A 20,119-nucleotide genomic window follows, 5' to 3' on the forward strand; every position below is an offset into this window, starting at 1 on the left:
CCAGGTGACGCACCCCCCCAGGGACGGCATGAGAGAGCCCCAGTAAGCCAGTGACTCAGCCCCGTAACAGGGTAGAGGCAGAGAATCCCAGTGGAAAGAGGGGAATCGGCCAGGCAGAGACAGCAAGGGCGGTTTGTTGCTCCAGAGCCTTTCCGTTCACCTTCCCACTCCTGGGCCAGACTACACTCAATCATATGACCCACTGAAGAGATGAGTCTTCAGTAAAGACTTAAAGGTTGAGACCGAGTTTGCGTCTCTGACATGGGTAGGCAGACCGTTCCATAAAAATGGAGCTCTATAGGAGAAAGCCCTGCCTCCAGCTGTTTGCTTAGAAATTCTAGGGACAATTAGGAGGCCTGCGTCTTGTGACCGTAGCGTACGTGTAGGTATGTACGGCAGGACCAAATCAGAGAGATAGGTAGGAGCAAGCCCATGTAATGCTTTGTAGGTTAGCAGTAAAACCTTGAAATCAGCCCTTGCTTTGACAGGAAGCCAGTGTAGAGAGGCTAGCACTGGAGTAATATGATCAAATTTTTTGGTTCTAGTCAGGATTCTAGCAGCCGTATTCAGCACTAACTGAAGTTTATTTAGTGCTTTATCCGGGTAGCCGGAAAATAGAGCATTGCAGTAGTCTAACCTAGAAGTGACAAAAGCATGGATTAATTTTTCTGCATCATTTTTGGACAGAAAGTTTCTGATTTTTGCAATGTTACGTAGATGGAAAAAAGCTGTCCTCGAAATGGTCTTGATATGTTCTTCAAAAGAGAGATCAGGGTCCAGAGTAACGCCGAGGTCCTTCACAGTTTTATTTGAGACGACTGTACAACCATTAAGATTAATTGTCAGATTCAACAGAAGATCTCTTTGTTTCTTGGGACCTAGAACAAGCATCTCTGTTTTGTCCGAGTTTAATAGTAGAAAGTTTGCAGCCATCCACTTCCTTATGTCTGAAACACATGCTTCTAGCGAGGGCAATTTTGGGGCTTCACCATGTTTCATTGAAATGTACAGCTGTGTGTCATCCGCATAGCAGTGAAAGTTTACATTATGTTTTCGAATAACATCCCCAAGAGGTAAAATATATAGTGAAAACAATAGTGGTCCTAAAACAGAACCTTGAGGAACACCGAAATTTACAGTTGATTTGTCAGAGGACAAACCATTCACAGAGACAAACTGATATCTTTCCGACAGATAAGATCTAAACCAGGCCAGAACATGTCCGTGTAGACCAATTTGGGTTTCCAATCTCTCCAAAAGAATGTGGTGATCGATGGTATCAAAAGCAGCACTAAGGTCTAGGAGCACGAGGACAGATGCAGAGCCTCGGTCCGTTGCCATTAAAATGTCATTTACCACCTTCACAAGTGCCGTCTCAGTGCTATGATGGGGTCTAAAACCAGACTGAAGCATTTCGTATACATTGTTTGTCTTCAGGAAGGCAGTGAGTTGCTGCGCAACAGCCTTCTCTAAAATTTTTGAGAGGAATGGAAGATTCGATATAGGCCGATAGTTTTTATATTTTCTGGGTCAAGGTTTGGCTTTTTCAAGAGAGGCTTTATTACTGCCACTTTTAGTGAGTTTGGTACACATCCAGTGGATAGAGAGCCGTTTATTATGTTCAACATAGGAGGGCCAAGCACAGGAAGCAGCTCTTTCAGTAGTTTAGTTGGAATAGGGTCCAGTATGCAGCTTGAAGGTTTAGAGGCCATGATTATTTTCATCATTGTGTCAAGAGATATAGTACTAAAAGACTTGAGCGTGTCTCTTGATCCTAGGTCCTGGCAGAGTTGTGCAGACTCAGGACAACTGAGGTTTGGAGGAATACGCAGGTTTAAAGAGGAGTCCGTAATTTGCTTTCTAATAATCATAATCTTTTCCTCAAAGAAGTTCATGAATTTATCACTGCTAAAGTGAAAGTCATCCTCTCTTGGGGAATGCTGCTTTTTAGTTAGCTTTGCGACAGTATCAAAAAGGAATTTCGGATTGTTCTTATTTTCCTCAATTAAGTTAGAAAAATAGGATGATCGAGCAGCAGTAAGGGCTCTTCGGTACTGCACGGTACCGTCCTTCCAAGCTAGTCGGAAGACTTCCAGTTTGGTGTGGCGCCATTTCCGTTCCAATTTTCTGGAAGCTTGCTTCAGAGCTCGGGTATTTTCTGTGTACCAGGGAGCTAGTTTCTTATGAGACATTTTTTTAGTTTTTAGGGGTGCAACTGCATCTAGGGTATTGCGCAAGGTTAAATTGAGATACTCAGTTAGGTGGTTAACGGATTTTACTGTATGGATATACTGTATGATCATGTTGTCCTTCTCTTTATCGTTCTTGCCAGCAATTGTCCAGCCTTGTCCTCCTCTTCATAGTATGTAAACCTTAAATATGCTAATTCTGCTTCAATTGCTTTAATTTGCAACATGTTGTATTGATGTGTCACGCCCTGGCCTTAGTTATCTGTGTTTTCTTTATTATTTTGGTTAGGCCAGGGTGTGACATGGGTGATTTATTGTGTTTCGTCTTGTCTAGGGGTTTATTAGATTTATGGGGTTGTGTTCATTGTAGTTGTCTATGGTTGCCTAGAGTGGTTCTCAATCAGAGGCAGTTGTTTATCGTTGTCTCTGATTGGGACCATATTTAGGCAGCCATATTCTTTGGGTATTTTGTGGGTGGTTGTTTCCTGTCTCTGTGTTCTCTGCACCAGTTAGGACTGTTTCGGTTTTGCCACGTTTTCTTATTTTGTAATTGTATAGTGTTTACATTTTCGTCTCTATTAAAGATGCTTAACAATAACCACGCTGCATGTTGGTCCTCCTCTCCTTCCCAGGAAGAAAACTGTTACATGATGTTTAACAATCTTTGTTGATTAACATTAGGTGCGTTCATAGTAGAATTACCTAATTCTAGCACTTTAATTTTCCAACTCAGTTTTTTTCAATACATTTCCTCCTTTTACAGCCAGAATAACATTTAACCCCCCTGAAAAACAGCAAAGCATGAGGAAATAAGCTACTGTTTCAGACACATTTCAGAGACTTCCTGGAAAGTGTTGTATGTCGCAATCCTCGGAAATCAGAATCTGAGGTTACTTATAACCTTGTTTCTGACGCAAGATCTCACAAAGGGTTTTTGGTAGTCTAAAAGAACTGTGTGTATGTGTTTCTCCAGGCCACTGTAGGGAGGTTGTGGCCGGTCATGGGACATGAGGTTAACCATGAAAAACAGGAAGTGAGTGTTCACTGCCATTTACTCAACAAGTGGAATATCCTTATTACACACGTATCAGAGAGAGTGTGGTTGGTCAACACAACAGAGGAAAGACAGACTAGAGCTGAGAGGGAGATCAGCTTACTGGTAAAGGTTTGTTTATTCAAGCCAAGGCTGATGTTATTCTCAAGGCTGATGTCAATCCCGACAACAAGTATTAAAAAAATATATATATATATCAGCTGATTAGCTGTATCAAAGTCACCCCAGTTACTAGGTTTTGCAGATTATCAGTTACTACCATGCCATAAAAAAATATTCAAGAATGTTATGCACAGTTCAGACTCGGAATTTATGGCAAGTCAAACTGGATAGAAATTCAGAGTGGGTTCGGCACAGTTCAGAGCTAATCTTGAAGTACCGATTCGTTTCATATAACCGCTCTTACCACTGCAGACTTCCTCATGAAGTAACCTCATATCTTATTTCCCTGAAACATTGTAGCAAAGGCATCGACACAGCAGATCATAGAAACCACAATGACAGTTTTTTTTTCAGATCACAGCATCGACAGGTCACAGCATCGACAGCTATTTAGTTATGAAACACATTGAATTGCATTTCCGTTCGGTGTGCAATTAGTGAAGTAGCTGTCAAACACCGGGGACTCAAGCGCAGTTGGGCGCCATTTCTCAGGAACGGCTGCCTTGTTGTCTCTCCCAGCTGTTAGGATGTTACCCCATCTCCTCTTGTTTTCCGTCTACGGCTTCCAATAGCTCCAAAGAGAGCTTTCAGCCCTGTGCCCGCTCACACTCAATATCTCTCTGGCCTCCAGACCGGCATCGGAGACCAGCTGGATGGTAGTCATCCTGATGCAGTGGTTGGTATACCTATGGAATGTGACAGCCTCCTACAGAGAGAAAAAGAGAGATTGCTCTATGACAATGATTCTATTCATGCTCATTTTATTAATATACTGTATAGCAGCCTAGTTACATAATTTGAACAAAACATTATACCTTGCACAGACAGGGCAGCATTGATGAAAGGGTGTTGAGTCCCATCGACTCTATGGTATACCACACGTTGTCATCATCAGCAAGCTTTCGTCAGGGGTGTAGATAAAAAGCTGAGGAATGTTTGGGGAATTTAGAGAGATATTTTTCCAGCGACGCCACGGGGTAGAGCTCGTTCCCTGGGTCCTCATACATGCAGCCGTGATGATTCCCTGTGTCTTTCCATTGATTTTTTGTGGTCATTGGTTTCTTCATTGAAACTCATTGTCGCATATCTCGAACCATTCTCATACTCTTTTATTACAAATGAGTCTGGCTTCAGTTTTCGGTTTCCTTCGCTGCCTCTTCGGTCAAAGTGCAACTGCACATCAAACCACACCTTATTCAGTAATCCTCTAGAGATGGCGGGGCTCGTCAGACTTGCAGAGTTTTAGGTCCAGCTGTGTTACAGTACCTTCGGAAAGTTTTCAGACTCCTTCACTTTTTTTTTTTTTTTTTTTTTTACATTACAGCCTTATTCTAAAATGGATTACATGTATTTTTTTCGCACAACAATCTACACACAACACTCCATAACACAAAAGCGAAAACAGCTTTATAGACATCTCTGCTATGAGACTCAAAATTGAGTTCAGGTGCATCCTGTTTCCATTGATCACCCTTGAGATGTTTCTACAACTTGATTGGAGTCCACCTGTGGTAAATTCAATTGATTGGACATGATTTGGAAAGGCACACGCCTGTCTAAATAAGGTCCCACAGTTGACAGTGCATGTCAGAGCAAAAACCAAGCCATGAGGTCGAAGGAATTGTCTGTAGAGCTCCGAGACAGGATTATGTTGAGGCACAGATCTAGGGAAGGGTAACAAAAAATGTCTGCAGCACTGAACGTCTCCAAGAACACAGTGGAAGTGGAAGAAGTTTGGAACCACCAAGACTCATCCTAGAGCTGGCAGCCTGGCCAAACTGAGCAATCGGGGGAGAAGGGCCTTGGTCAGGGCGGTGACCAAGAACCCGATAGTCACTCTGACGGAGCTCCAGAGTTCCTCTGTCGAGATGGGAGAACCTTCCAGAAGGACAACCATCTCTGCAGCACTAAAGCAATCAGGCCTTTATGGTAGAGTGGCCAGACAGAAGCCACTCCTTAGTAAAAGGCACATGACAGCCCGCTTGGAGTTTGTCAAAAGGCCCCTAAAGAACACTGACCATGAGAAACAAGATTCTCTGGTCTGATGAAACCAAGATTGAACTCTTTGATCTGAATGACAAGCGTCACGTCTGGAGGAAACCAGGCACCGCTCATCACCTGGCCAATAACATCCCTATGGTGAAGCATGGTGGTGGCTCCTGAGTGGCACAGCGTTCTAAGGCACTGCATCTCAGTGCTAGAGGAATCACTACAGACCCTGGTTTGATTCCAGGCTGTATCACAACCGGCCGTGATTGGGAGTCCCACAGGGTCGGCGCACAATTGGCCCAGTGTCGTACGGATTAGGTTAGGCCGGGGTAGGCTGTCATTGTAAATAACAATTTTTCTTAACCGCCTTGCCTAGTGAAATAAAAGTGAAATAAAAAAATTACAAAACTGCTGTGGGGATGTTTTTCAGCGGCAGGGACTGGGAGACTAGTCAGGATAAAGGGAATGATGAATGGAGCAAAGTACAGAGAGATTGTTAATGAAAATCTGCTCCAGAGCACTCAGGACCTCAGACTGGGGCGAAGGTTCATCTTCCAACAGGACAACAACCCTAAGCACACAGCCAAGGCAACTCAGGAGTGGCATTGGGACATGTCTCAATGTCCTTGAGTGGCCCAGCCAGAGCCCGGACTTGAATCCGATCTAACATCTCTGGAGAGACCTGAAAATAGCTGTGCAGCGATGCTCCCCATCCAAACTGACAGAGCTTAAGAGGATCTGCAGAGAAGAATGGGAGAAACTCCCCAAATACAGGTGTGCCAAACTTGTAGTGTCATACCCAAGAAGATTTGAGGCTGTAATATCTGCCAAAGGGTCTGCTAAAGGGTCTGTATACTTATGTAAATGTGATATTTACATTTTATAAATGAGCAAAAATGTAACAAAAAACTGTTTTTGCTTTGTCATTATGGGGTACTATGTGTAGATTGATGAGGGGAAAAAACTATTTAATCCATTTTCGAATAAGGCTGTAACGTAACAAAACGTGGAACAATTGAAAGGGTTTGAATACTTTTCGAATGCACTGTATATCTGGGTGGTGGCTGGTTCTGTCCCTGCTCTCCCTCTCAGCTGTTTAATGATACCAGCAAAGATATTGTTTGAGTTCAGGAACTCAGTATCTCTCATCAGGCACCAAGACCGGCTCAGTGGAGGCTCATTCTGTCACGCCCTGATCTGTTTCACCTGTCCTTGTGCTTGTCTCCACCCCCTCCAGGTGTCGCCCATCTTCCCCGTTATCCCCTGGGTACTTATACAATGCTATAGCGCCCGTGGCTACACCCCTGGAAGCTGAGACCTTTCCCCCCTGCTCCAAAATCATTAGCCCCTCTACTGCTTGTCTTCTGTTGCCCCGTACCCTCCGTATACTTCCTAGTTTTCATGTCTAGTTGTAAAAAAAAAAAAAAAAAGTTTGAGGCTCCAGTTTCCGGGAGAGACGCTGCCCGGAAGTTACTCCAGCTTCGGCAGAACTCCCTCAGTGTGACGGACTAGGTGGTGGATTTCCGCATGCTAGCAGAGGAGGGCGCCTGGAACTCGGAAGCGCTGTTCAACATGTTCCTGCACGGATTATTGGAGGAATGAAAGGACGAGCTTGCAGCCCGGGAACTACCGACAGATCTCGACTCACTCATCACTTTAACCATCAAATCAAATCAAATTTATTTATATAGCCCTTCGTACATCAGCTGATATCTCAAAGTGCTGTACAGAAACCCAGCCTAAAACCCCAAACAGCAAACAATGCAGGTGTAAAAGCACGGTGGCTAGGAAAAACTCCCTAGAAAGGCCAAAACCTAGGAAGAAACCTAGAGAGGAACCAGGCTATGTGGGGTGGCCAGTCCTCTTCTGGCTGTGCCGGGTAGAGATTATAACAGAACATGACCAAGATGTTCAAATGTTCATAAATGACCAGCATGGTCGAATAATAATAAGACAGAACAGTTGAAACTGGAGCAGCAGCACAGTCAGGTGGACTGGGGACAGCAAGGAGTCATCATGTCAGGTAGTCCTGGGGCACGGTCCTAGGGCTCAGGTCCTCCGAGAGAGAGAAAGAAAGAGAGAATTAGAGAGAGCATATGTGGGGTGGCCAGTCCTCTTCTGGCTGTGCCGGGTAGAGATTATAACAGAACGTGGCCAAGATGTTCAAATGTTCATAAATGACCAGCATGGTTGAATAATAGTAAGGCAGAACAGTTGAAACTGGAGCAGCAGCATGGCCAGGTGGACTGGGGACAGCAAGGAGTCATCATGTCAGGTAGTCCTGGGACATGGTCCTAGGGCCCAGGCCAGTTGAAACTGGAGCAGCAGCATGGCCAGGTGGACTGGGGACAGCAAGGAGTCATCATGTCAGGTAGTCCTGGGGCATGGTCCTAGGGCTCAGGTCCTCCGAGAGAGAGAAAGAAGGAGAGAATTAGAGAACGCACACTTAGATTCACACAGGACACCGAATAGGACAGGAGAAGTACTCCAGATATAACAAACTGACCCTAGCCCCCCGACACATAAACTAATGCAGCATAAATACTGGAGGCTGAGACAGGAGGGGTCAGGAGACACTGTGGCCCCATCCGAGGACACCCCCGGACAGGGCCAAACAGGAAGGATATAACCCCACCCACTTTGCCAAAGCACAGCCCCCACACCACTAGAGGGATATCTTCAACCACCAACTTACCATCCTGAGACAAGGCCGAGTATAGCCCACAAAGATCTCCGCCACGGCACAACCCAAGGGGGGGGCGCCAACCCAGACAGGCCGACCACAACAGTGAATCAACCCACCCAGGTGACGCACCCCCCCAGGGACGGCATGAGAGAGCCCCAGTAAGCCAGTGACTCAGCCCCGTAACAGGGTAGAGGCAGAGAATCCCAGTGGAAAGAGGGGAATCGGCCAGGCAGAGACAGCAAGGGCGGTTCGTTGCTCCAGAGCCTTTCCGTTCACCTTCCCACTCCTGGGCCAGACTACACTCAATCATATGACCCACTGAAGAGATGAGTCTTCAGTAAAGACTTAAAGGTTGAGACCGAGTTTGCGTCTCTGACATGGGTAGGCAGACCGCTCCATAAAAATGGAGCTCTATAGGAGAAAGCCCTGCCTCCAGCTGTTTGCTTAGAAATTCTAGGGACAATTAGGAGGCCTGCGTCTTGTGACCGTAGCGTACGTGTAGGTATGTACGGCAGGACCAAATCAGAGAGATAGGTAGGAGCAAGCCCATGTAATGCTTTGTAGGTTAGCAGTAAAACCTTGAAATCAGCCCTTGCTTTGACAGGAAGCCAGTGTAGAGAGGCTAGCACTGGAGTAATATGATACATTTTTTTGGTTCTAGTCAGGATTCTAGCAGCCGTATTCAGCACTAACTGAAGTTTATTTAGTGCTTTATCCGGGTAGCCGGAAAATAGAGCATTGCAGTAGTCTAACCTAGAAGTGACAAAAGCATGGATTAATTTTTCTGCATCATTTTTGGACAGAAAGTTTCTGATTTTTGCAATGTTACGTAGATGGAAAAAAGCTGTCCTCGAAATGGTCTTGATATGTTCTTCAAAAGAGAGATCAGGGTCCAGAGTAACGCCGAGGTCCTTCACAGTTTTATTTGAGACGACTGTACAACCATTAAGATTAATTGTCAGATTCAACAGAAGATCTCTTTGTTTCTTGGGACCTAGAACAAGCATCTCTGTTTTGTCCGAGTTTAATAGTAGAAAGTTTGCAGCCATCCACTTCCTTATGTCTGAAACACATGCTTCTAGCGAGGGCAATTTTGGGGCTTCACCATGTTTCATTGAAATGTACAGCTGTGTGTCATCCGCATAGCAGTGAAAGTTTACATTATGTTTTCGAATAACATCCCCAAGAGGTAAAATATATAGTGAAAACAATAGTGGTCCTAAAACAGAACCTTGAGGAACACCGAAATTTACAGTTGATTTGTCAGAGGACAAACCATTCACAGAGACAAACTGATATCTTTCCGACAGATAAGATCAAAACCAGGCCAGAACATGTCCGTGTAGACCAATTTGGGTTTCCAATCTCTCCAAAAGAATGTGGTGATCGATGGTATCAAAAGCAGCACTAAGGTCTAGGAGCACGAGGACAGATGCAGAGCCTCGGTCCGTTGCCATTTAAATGTCATTTACCACCTTCACAAGTGCCGTCTCAGTGCTATGATGGGGTCTAAAACCAGACTGAAGCATTTCGTATACATTGTTTGTCTTCAGGAAGGCAGTGAGTTGCTGCGCAACAGATTTCTCTAAAATTTTTGAGAGGAATGGAAGATTCGATATAGGCCGATAGTTTTTTATATTTTCTGGGTCAAGGTTTGGCTTTTTCAAGAGAGGCTTTATTACTGCCACTTTTAGTGAGTTTGGTACACATCCAGTGGATAGAGAGCCGTTTATTATGTTCAACATAGGAGGGCCAAGCACAGGAAGCAGCTCTTTCAGTAGTTTAGTTGGAATAGGGTCCAGTATGCAGCTTGAAGGTTTAGAGGCCATGATTATTTTCATCATTGTGTCAAGAGATATAGTACTAAAACACTTGAGCGTCTCTCTTGATCCTAGGTCCTGGCAGAGTTGTGCAGACTCAGGACAACTGAGGTTTGGAGGAATACGCAGGTTTAAAGAGGAGTCCGTAATTTGCATTCTAATAATCATAATCTTTTCCTCAAAGAAGTTCATGAATTTATCACTGCTAAAGTGAAAGTCATCCTCTCTTGGGGAATGCTGCTTTTTAGTTAGCTTTGCGACAGTATCAAAAAGGAATTTCGGATTGTTCTTATTTTCCTCAATTAAGTTAGAAAAATAGGATGATCGAGCAGCAGTAAGGGCTCTTCGGTACTGCACGGTACCGTCCTTCCAAGCTAGTCGGAAGACTTCCAGTTTGGTGTGGCGCCATTTCCGTTCCAATTTTCTGGAAGCTTGCTTCAGAGTTCGGGTATTTTCTGTGTACCAGGGAGCTAGTTTCTTATGAGACATTTTTTTAGTTTTTAGGGGTGCAACTGCATCTAGGGTATTGCGCAAGGTTAAATTGAGATACTCAGTTAGGTGGTTAACGGATTTTTGTCCTCTGGCGTCCTTGGGTAGGCAGAGGGAGTCTGGAAGGGCATCAAGGAATCTTTGTGTTGTCTGTGAATTTATAGCACGACTTTTGATGTTCCTTGGTTGGGGTCTGAGCAGATTATTTGTTGCAATTGCAAACGTAATAAAATGGTGGTCCGATAGTCCAGGATTATGAGGAAAAACATTAAGATCCACAACATTTATTCCATGGGACAAAACTAGGTCCAGCGTATGACTGTGACAGTGAGTGGGTCCAGAGACATGTTGGACAAAACCCACTGAGTCGATGATGGCTCCGAAAGCCTTTTGGAGTGGGTCTGTGGACTTTTCCATGTGAATATTAAAGTCACCAAAGATTAGAATATTATCTGCAATGACTACAAGGTCCGATAGGAATTCAGGGAACTCAGTGAGGAACGCTGTATATGGCCCAGGAGGCCTGTAAACAGTAGCTATAAAAAGTGATTGAGTAGGCTGCATAGATTTCATGACTAGAAGCTCAAAAGACGAAAACGTCATTTTTTTTTTGTAAATTGAAATTTGCTATCGTAAATGTTAGCAACACCTCCGCCTTTGCGGGATGCACGGGGGATATGGTCACTAGTGTAGCCAGGAAGTGAGGCCTCATTTAACACAGTAAATTCATCAGGCTTAAGCCATGTTTCAGTCAGGCCAATCACATCAAGATTATGATCAGTGATTAGTTCATTGACTATAATTGCCTTTGAAGTAAGGGATCTAACATTAAGTAGCCCTATTTTGAGAAGTGAGGTATCATGATCTCTTTCAGTAATGACAGGAATGGAGGTGGTCTTTATCCTAGTGAGATTGCTAAGGCGAACACCGCCATGTTTAGTTTTGCCCAACCTAGGTCGAGGCACAGACACGGTCTCAATGGTGATAGCTGAGCTGACTACACTGACTATGCTAGTGGCAGACTCCACTATGCTGGCAGGCTGGCTAATAGCCTGCTGCCTGGCCTGCACCCTATTTCATTGTGGAGCTAGAGGAGTTAGAGCCCTGTCTATGTTGGTAGATAAGATGAGAGCACCCCTCCAGCTAGGATGGAGTCCGTCACTCCTCAGCAGGTCAGGCTTGGTCCTGTTTGTGGGTGAGTCCCAGAAAGAGGGCCAATTATATATAAATACTATCTTTTGGAAGGGGCAGAAAACAGTTTTCAACCAGCGATTGAGTTGTGAGACTCTGCTGTAGAGCTCATCACTCCCCCTAACTGGGAGGGGGCCAGAGACAATTACTCGATGCCGACACATCTTTCTAGCTGATATGCACGCAGAAGCTATGTTGCGCTTGGTGATCTCTGACTGTTTCATCCTAACATCGTTGGTGCCGACGTGGATAACAATATCTCTATACTCTCTACACTCGCCAGTTTTAGCTTTAGCCAGCACCATCTTTAGATTAGCCTTAACGTCGGTAGCCCTGCCCCCGGGTAAACAGTGTATGATCGCTGGATGATTCGCTTTAAGTCTAATACTGCGGGTAATGGAGTCGCCAATGACTAGAGTTTTCAATTTGTCAGAGCTAATGGTGGGAAGCTTCGGCGTCTCAGACCCCGTAACGGGAGGAGTAGAGACCAGATCGATGGTCGGCTAAGGGAACGTAGGAGGGAGAAGAGTTCTGATTGCGGTCAAAATCGCTTACTCAAGGATCCCACCTTGCATCTGATGAACTCCGGAAGTACCCGGCATCTCCGAACCCGAGAGAATCCGAGCTTACCCGAGTTCCTCCAAGAGCCCCTGAAGACAGCAAATGTGCCTCTTCCCGAGCAGATGGAGCTCGGCTGGGCTAGGCAGTCTCCAGCCAAACGCGTACACAGACTTAACACCCAGAGTTGTCTGTATTGCGGTACTCCCAGTCATTATGTGGCTACCTGTCCCTTCAAGAGACTTAGCTCATTGGTAGGAATGAGTACTCTGGTGGGTCTTAAGGAAAATTTAGCTTCTCCCGTTCTGCCACACTCATTGCCTGAAATCAGCTTTGCCTGGCCAGGGACGTCTTCCTGGGGGCTCGGAAATTGCCCTGGACCTCTCCACCATTCCCGCGGAGTACCAGGACCTTCGGGAGGGGTTCAGTAAGGTCCGGGCCACTTTGCTTCCACAACACGGACCGGTACCCAAGGATGTTAAGCCGGATGCGCTGTCACGCCGCTATAGCCCCGCGGCTACACCCCTGGAAGCCGAGACTTTTCCCCCTGCTCCAAAATCATTAGCCCCTCTGTATACTTCCTACTTTTCATGTGTCTAGATGTAAACCCATGTCTCAATGCCCTTTGTCTCCCACCTGGTCTATTTCACCTGTCCTTGTGCTTGTCTCCACCCCCTCCAGGTGTCGCCCATCTTCCCCATTATGCCCTGGGTACTTATACCTGTGTTCTCTGTTTGTCTGTTGCCAGTTTGTTTGTCAAGTCAACAAGCGTTTTGTCTCAGCTCCTGTTTTCCCCAGTCCTGGTTTTGAATGAGTACTCTGGTGGATCTCAAAACTAGTTTTGACCCTTGCCTGTCCTGACTCTGAGCCCTCCTGCCTGACCACTCTGCCTGCCCCTGACCCCGAGTTTGCCTGTCGTCCTGTGCCTTTGCCCCTACTCTGGATTACCAACCTCTGCCTGACCTGAGCCTGCCTGCCATCCTGTACCCTTGCCCCACTACTCTGGATTATCAACCTCTGCCTGTCTTGACCTGACGTTTGCCTGCAACTGTTGCTGTAATTAACATTGTTACTTCAATACAGTCTGCATTTGGGTCTTACCTGAAACGTGATACGTTCATGTGGCGGTTTAGGCTGGCCCACAGTCCAGCGAAGCTGCTGATTCCATATCGGTCTTCTTTTGATAAAACAAATCAAAAGTGACTTTAAAATCATCCATGACAAATTACAGGTGGCAAGTGTAGTAGTTTAAACTAGGGCTTAGTCATTTACACATGATGACCATCTCCCAACCAATCAAAACAAATACTATTGACCTTTATAATACTTGGTAGATGACAAAAGGAACAAGATCTGATATAAACATTGTAATGAGAGTAGCAAGTGTGGCCTGTGGATAGCAGCTCCTGTAACGTCAGTGTGGTATGCCTGTATGGGAAGGAAGAAGCATATCCTCAGTAGCTCTCCCATCTCAGTGGGTTCCTGTCCTCAGCAGTAATCACACAGACCACTCAACACACCTCTTCAACCACTGGAGTGACTGAGAAACAGCGACAGAGACAGAGAGAGAGAGAGAGAGCGAGAGACAGAGAGAGAGAAAGCGAGAAAAAGAGAGAGAGAGCAGAGTGAATGAGAGCCAGATAAAAGGGGAGAGAAAGGTGGAGGAATAGAATGAACAAGATACATAGAATTTATGAAGAGCAGAAGGGAGAACAATAGAAAGAAAAGGAGAGCCTTAAAAGCGAGATGGAGCCGGGGATATTACTTTCTGCTAAAATGATGTTGCCACGAGCAGCACTGCAGATATTGCAATAAGTAAGATGCAAGACTTTGCGGTCTCACACAGTCACACACAATATCTCTGCATGTGCATGGGTTTGCTTCACGCTGTTTCAGAGTGGTAGCAACGGGACCAAAACAGAGGAGAAGTTTAGCATTATGCTTCAATGCTCTTAGTTGTTGCAGAAATTGACCCACTATGCCAGGGGTTTCAAACATATGGCCGGAACCTGCGAGCGAGGGCCCCAATCTGGCCCTCGGGTGGTTTGAGAAAAACGTATACTTTAAAATGACTAAAACCAAACTGTGTAGAAATTAATGATAATGGACCTACATCTCTACAGTTTCTTGACTGTGTCCAGCTTGCTAATAAGCACCGAAATTAAAGCTAGACAGTTGGGGAGTATCAAAAATTCAGAAAAATAAGAAATATAACACATTTTCACAAGGCCCTCTAGACCTCATTCCTCCAAAATGTGGCCCCCAGGTCCAAATGAGTTTGACAGCCCTGCACTATGCTGTTTACTTTGTGCATCGATGTCAGGGATAGACAACTAGCAGCCCGCGGGCCCCCTTTTGTAGGCTCAGAAACTCAGTCGGGGTCTCAATTTAATGTTGAGAGTTAGAATAGTAGAATACACAAGGTGCAATTCAGAAAATGTGGTTGTGCAGCTGCAGTTTTTCTCTTGTTAGGTCAATAACTGACAGTTACTCAATTTAGAATGGTAAATTAGTCTAACCAGCTATCTAAACTTGTAGTAATCATGGTCAAATTACCGACTGGGGCCCCCATTGATTTTGTTGGTCTCTCCTCATTCAGATATCATATTCAAAACCGCAAACATTTCATGGTGTTAATAGACGGTTTTTGACAGTAAAAAAATTATAGAAAAGCAGATTGACAAATAAAATTGGCACTGGACAAAAAAATCCCATTGCGAAATAGTGCTTTTTAACCTATTCATTGATGAAAATACAAGTTGATGTAAATACATTTGACAGGTCATGCTTAACGGTTATGGGTTAGTTTGCATAATTTTGTGGAATTAAATTGGTGCATGTGTATATTCGTTATGTATCTTATTTATCACCTGCGCACAGCATATAGATACAGTGCCTTTTAGCAGAAAATCTGTCAGACAGCACTTTTATAAGCCCAATCATCGGGCAACAATTCTAAATGCAATCGTGTATTAAAAAAAGCTTTTTATTTATCAACTGGTAATTGAAGAGCGCTTCCATTCAAATATATAGGCAACGGAAGGCAAGCTTCATCAGCGCGTCACAGACCGCTTTGCAATGAGCTGGAGGCAGTATACAAAACTTATAGCTACTTAATTGTTTGAAACCTGAACGTTTTACTACATATGAGGCATGTTTTACCTTGCTTCAAAGTAGCCTAGGCTAAATCCGACCACATCAGTGCATTTGTTACAATAATAATCCATATCAAGTACAGTAATTTGTTAAATGTGTGTGAAAATGAAACAATGAAAGTTAAACCATAAAAGATACTAAGATAAATAGAATTCGAATGAGCGATGGCTGGATGATTTGGAACGCAGAGCATTTCGCAGAGAGCGTGTTTCTAGAGACGGTTTGGATTTTTTTCTGCAGAAAGTACAGATTGGCTCATCGGATAACGTTTCCAACAACAGGTTGAAGTCAATAGGGATTTATTTGCCATGATGTCATCAATGGGTTCCCAAATACGAAAGGAGCAATAGACGGCACCCACATTGCCATAAAATCTCCATCCCAAAACAAGTTCAACCATGTGAAGAGAAAAGGCTTCCACTCTTTATGTGCAAGTGATAGGTTATGTGATGCGCTAAAGACGCTGCTGAGTGGCCAGGTGGAACACGCGAATAGTTCATTCTGAAGAACAGCAGGGCATAGGCCCACCAACTGGGGAGCCAGGGCCTGCCAATCAGAATGTGTTTTTCCCCACAAAAGGGCTTTATTACATATATTGCATATACTGAAATAGTTTTTTTGCCCGCCCGTCTATCAGTCCGCTAATACAGGGCGTTTGTGAAAACATTTAACAATATGTATTTATATTTGAGTTTTTACCAGTTCATTTGATAATACTTGTGGAATATAGAAATTCTTTGTTATCAATTTTCTTGAAATACTTTGCAAATGCAACCAATTTATGTGAAAACTTAAATGCTCTATCCATTCCTTTTACATTTTAGTAGACACTCATATCCAGAGCAACTTACAGTTGCCACTGTTGCCCCGTGGGAATCAAACCCACAACCCTAGTGGAACAGTTTAACTTTAGTCTTTCCCCTCGCCCCAACCTAGGCTCGAATCAGGGACCCTCTGCACACATCAACAACAGCCACCCACGCATCATCGTTACCAATCGCTCCACTTGCAGAGCAAGGCGAAAAACTACTACAAGGTCTCTGAGCGAGTAACGTCACCAATTGAAACGCTATTAGCGCGCACCACCGCTAACTAGCTAGCCATTTCACATCAGTTACACTAGCATTGCAAGCGCAATGCTCTACCAACTGTGCCACATCGTCACATCACATACCACTTGATGTCTCAATGTACTCAATTACATTGATGACCAGCCTATGTAACGTACATTTACATTACGTGGTTTGTAAGGATGGTATTTACATTTTGCACAGAAAGTGGTTGTTTTCCCTGTTATTTTATCAAGAAAAATAATTAATTTGATATGGATGTTTTGGGGTTTTGCCAATAACAGGGTTTTGTTATTTCTGGATTACATTAAAATGAGAACTGTAAAGAAAGGGACAGGGCAACAACTCTTACAAATCCAGCTGAAAAGTGCCGTTGCCAAAAACCTGAGGGTGGATATCACTTGGATGTGCACCAGAATGGCATGTGTTTTGCAAGGACTTAAGTCTTTAAATCCTTGCAGAAATCCTATAAGATTGGTTTTGCAAACGATACCTGGTGAGCCAATCTGTACTTTCTGCAGAAAAAGTCCCACCGGTCTCTAAAAACGCCCTCTCTGCGAAATGCAGCACGTGCCAAATATTCAAACCACAAGATCAGCCATCCCTCATTTCCAATTATCTCAGTCTTTCATAATAATATTTCAACAATGGTTTCACTTTCACAATACCTCTCATTTAAGAAATGACTGTACTTATATATATGGATTATTATTGTAACAAATGCACTGATGTGGTCAAATTATATAGCATGTCAAAATATGTTGCATGAATTCACAATGGAAATACAATGAAATAAAATTGAAAACAAATATTATTACAATTAGTTGACTGGTCGATTGTTTGGTCATTAGGCTGTTGGTCAACTGAGATTGTTTTAGTCTAGCAGCCACAAATATATATTTGCACCCATCTCACTTCACTAATCCATTATGGAGGCCTAGACTAAAAGCCTATTTAAGTTTGATCCAAAAATGTGGTCGGAGGCTCCATATGGTGTGACGCAAATGTGGAGCCTCCAGAGGCATGCATCGACCTCCGTACCGCATCGGCATGCGCCTCCCAAATTTTGTAACAATGCGGAGGGCTCTGTATAGCTCTACATTGACATGATTGACATTTGGTTTGTATAATACAAGCTCACTTCCTTGACAACAGCTCTGCACTGCTCTGCAAAGCGCAAGAAGTATGAATGCCCTGACTTCTCCTGTGGCCATATCACCATAAAAAAAATCCTTGGGGATCTCAGACGATATGAAAGAGAGGTTGAACAGGCTGGTAATAGGGGTTGCGACAATGGCGGCGGATAGTTTCAGAAATAGAGGGTCCAGATTGTCAAGCCCAGCTGATTTGTACGGGTCCAGGTTTTGCAGCTCTTTCAGAACATCTGCTATCTGGATTTGGGTAAAGGAGAACCTGGAGAGGCTTGGGCGAGGAGCTGCGGGGGGGGGGTGGAGCTGTTGGCCGAGGTTGGAGTAGCCAGGCGGAAGGCATGGCCAGCCGTTGAGAAATGCTTATTGAAGTTTTCGATAATCATGGATTTATCGGTGGTGACCGTGTTACCTAGCCTCAGTGCAGTGGGCAGCTGGGAGGAGGTGCTCTTGTTCTCCATGGACTTCACAGTGTCCCAGAACTTTTTGGAGTTGGAGCTACAGGATGCAAACTTCTGCCTGAAGAAGCTGGCCTTAGCTTTCCTGACTGACTGCGTGTATTGGTTCCTGACTTCCCTGAACAGTTGCATATCACGGGGACTATTCGATGCTATTGCAGTCCGCCACAGGATGTTTTTGTGCTGGTCGAGGGCAGTCAGGTCTGGAGTGAACCAAGGGCTGAATCTGTTCTTAGTTCTGCATTTTTTGAACGGAGCATGCTTATCTAAAATGGTGAGGAAGTTACTTTTAAAGAATGACCAGGCATCCTCAACTGACGGGATGAGGTCAATGTCCTTCCAGGATACCCAGGCCAGGTCGATTAGAAAGGCCTGCTCACAGAAGTGTTTTAGGGAGCGTTTGACAGTGATGAGGGGTGGTCGTTTGACTGCGGCTCCGTAGCGGATACAGGCAATGAGGCAGTGATCACTGAGATCCTGGTTGAAGACAGCGGAGGTGTATTTGGAGGGCCAGTTGGTCAGGATGACGTCTATGAGGGTGCCCTTGTTTACAGAGTTAGGGTTGTACCTGGTGGGTTCCTTGATGATTTGTGTGAGATTGAGGGCATCTAGCTTAGATTGTAGGACTGCCGGGGTGTTAAGCATATACCAGTTTAGGTCACCTAACAGAACAAACTCTGAAGCTAGATGGGGGGGCGATCAATTCACAAATGGTGTCCACAAATGGTGAATTGTTTGCATTTGATTATTAGTGTATATCAATTCCCCATTACATATAGCACCAGTAGCACATTTACCGTTCATTCCTAATCTACAATGTTTGTTACGGTCATTTATTTTAATGCATTCAATAGGATTATTCCAGTCTTCCAGTTCTCATTGTCGGAGTGGAAACATTGTTTGCAGAGCGCACAACCTATGCTTTCACTTGTGAGAAACAGGTTCTGGTTTATTTCATTGATAGTATTTCTGATTGGCTTAATGCATCACCAGGAATGACCTGTGGAGCTTCTCAAGGTAATGTTTTCTTTGCCTCAAACAACAAACAAACTAAATATGTTTTTACAACCATTGAGAATTACAATAGTTCCTCAATGAAAAATCTTTCCAGCTCTCTCCCTTTCGATAACCACAGCGTGAAAGGGTAAAATATCATGCTCTGATCCAATGGAAACGTCATAAAATAGCCCATCCTGATTTCTTCTTATCAGTGCTTGACTTCGACTGAAATAGGTTCTGTTATTTTGGGTGCTGGTACTTGTTAAATAAATGTCAAATAAAATAATTACAATTGTTTTAAAACGATTCTATCGAAATGAAAATGATACAAACCTAAAACTACGTTAAAAAAATTGCCTACATAAAGCCGACAAATAAAAACATAGCAGCCTGCAGGTAAAAAATATCCTGATAAAAATAAATATCCTATACATTTCATTGCCTACACATGGCCTTTCTGCAACGAGCTTGAATATGTGTATGGCATGAAGATTGCTGCTAGCGAACTTGCAACATTGTATAAAATATTCTGGACAATGAGCCAGTGAGCTCTGGAAAGTTACAGTGCAGCTGTAGGCTATTTGTGCAAGGGATAAGAATTAGTGTTTGACTTGGGCAGGAGATCACCGGAGCCTTGTAACGGCACCTCAAATGTTCTACTGCTTAATTACGCTCCTGTTCCTCTTGTAGAATATTAGCTCAAAAGCATTGTGAAAGTCCTGCACCTAAATATAACAAGGACTTAATGAGCCCCAGCTGTGGGCCAAGGTGGGGCTAAGTGGCCGCGTGGCCACCTGAGATTAACCACCCTTTTTCTCTCTTAAAGGCACAGCTTCAAGCTAACAAAAGGACCAAAGGACCAAAGGCACACATGCCCAAGCCCAAAATGGGAAAAAAAGGCCCAGCGCTGCCCTGGAGAGAGCTTTGGATGGAAAAAAATTAGAAGAAATTGCACTATGAAAAAATTAGAAGAAATTGCACTATGTTCAACTTTTGCTCCAGAGACTATGTCCAGCTGTGGGCCTGGTGATTGAACGGGTTACCAGGTGGTGATGGGGAAATGGGCCAAAAGAAGGGGGACGGGGCAGCTAACCTCCACAGAGGCTGACTGCTATGCCTCTTTAAGGACAGTGGAACTACGGACCTCCAG

The sequence above is a fragment of the Oncorhynchus nerka genome, linkage group LG13 (assembly GCF_034236695.1).
Source record: "Oncorhynchus nerka isolate Pitt River linkage group LG13, Oner_Uvic_2.0, whole genome shotgun sequence".
In the NCBI taxonomy this organism is placed as follows: domain Eukaryota; kingdom Metazoa; phylum Chordata; class Actinopteri; order Salmoniformes; family Salmonidae; genus Oncorhynchus; species Oncorhynchus nerka.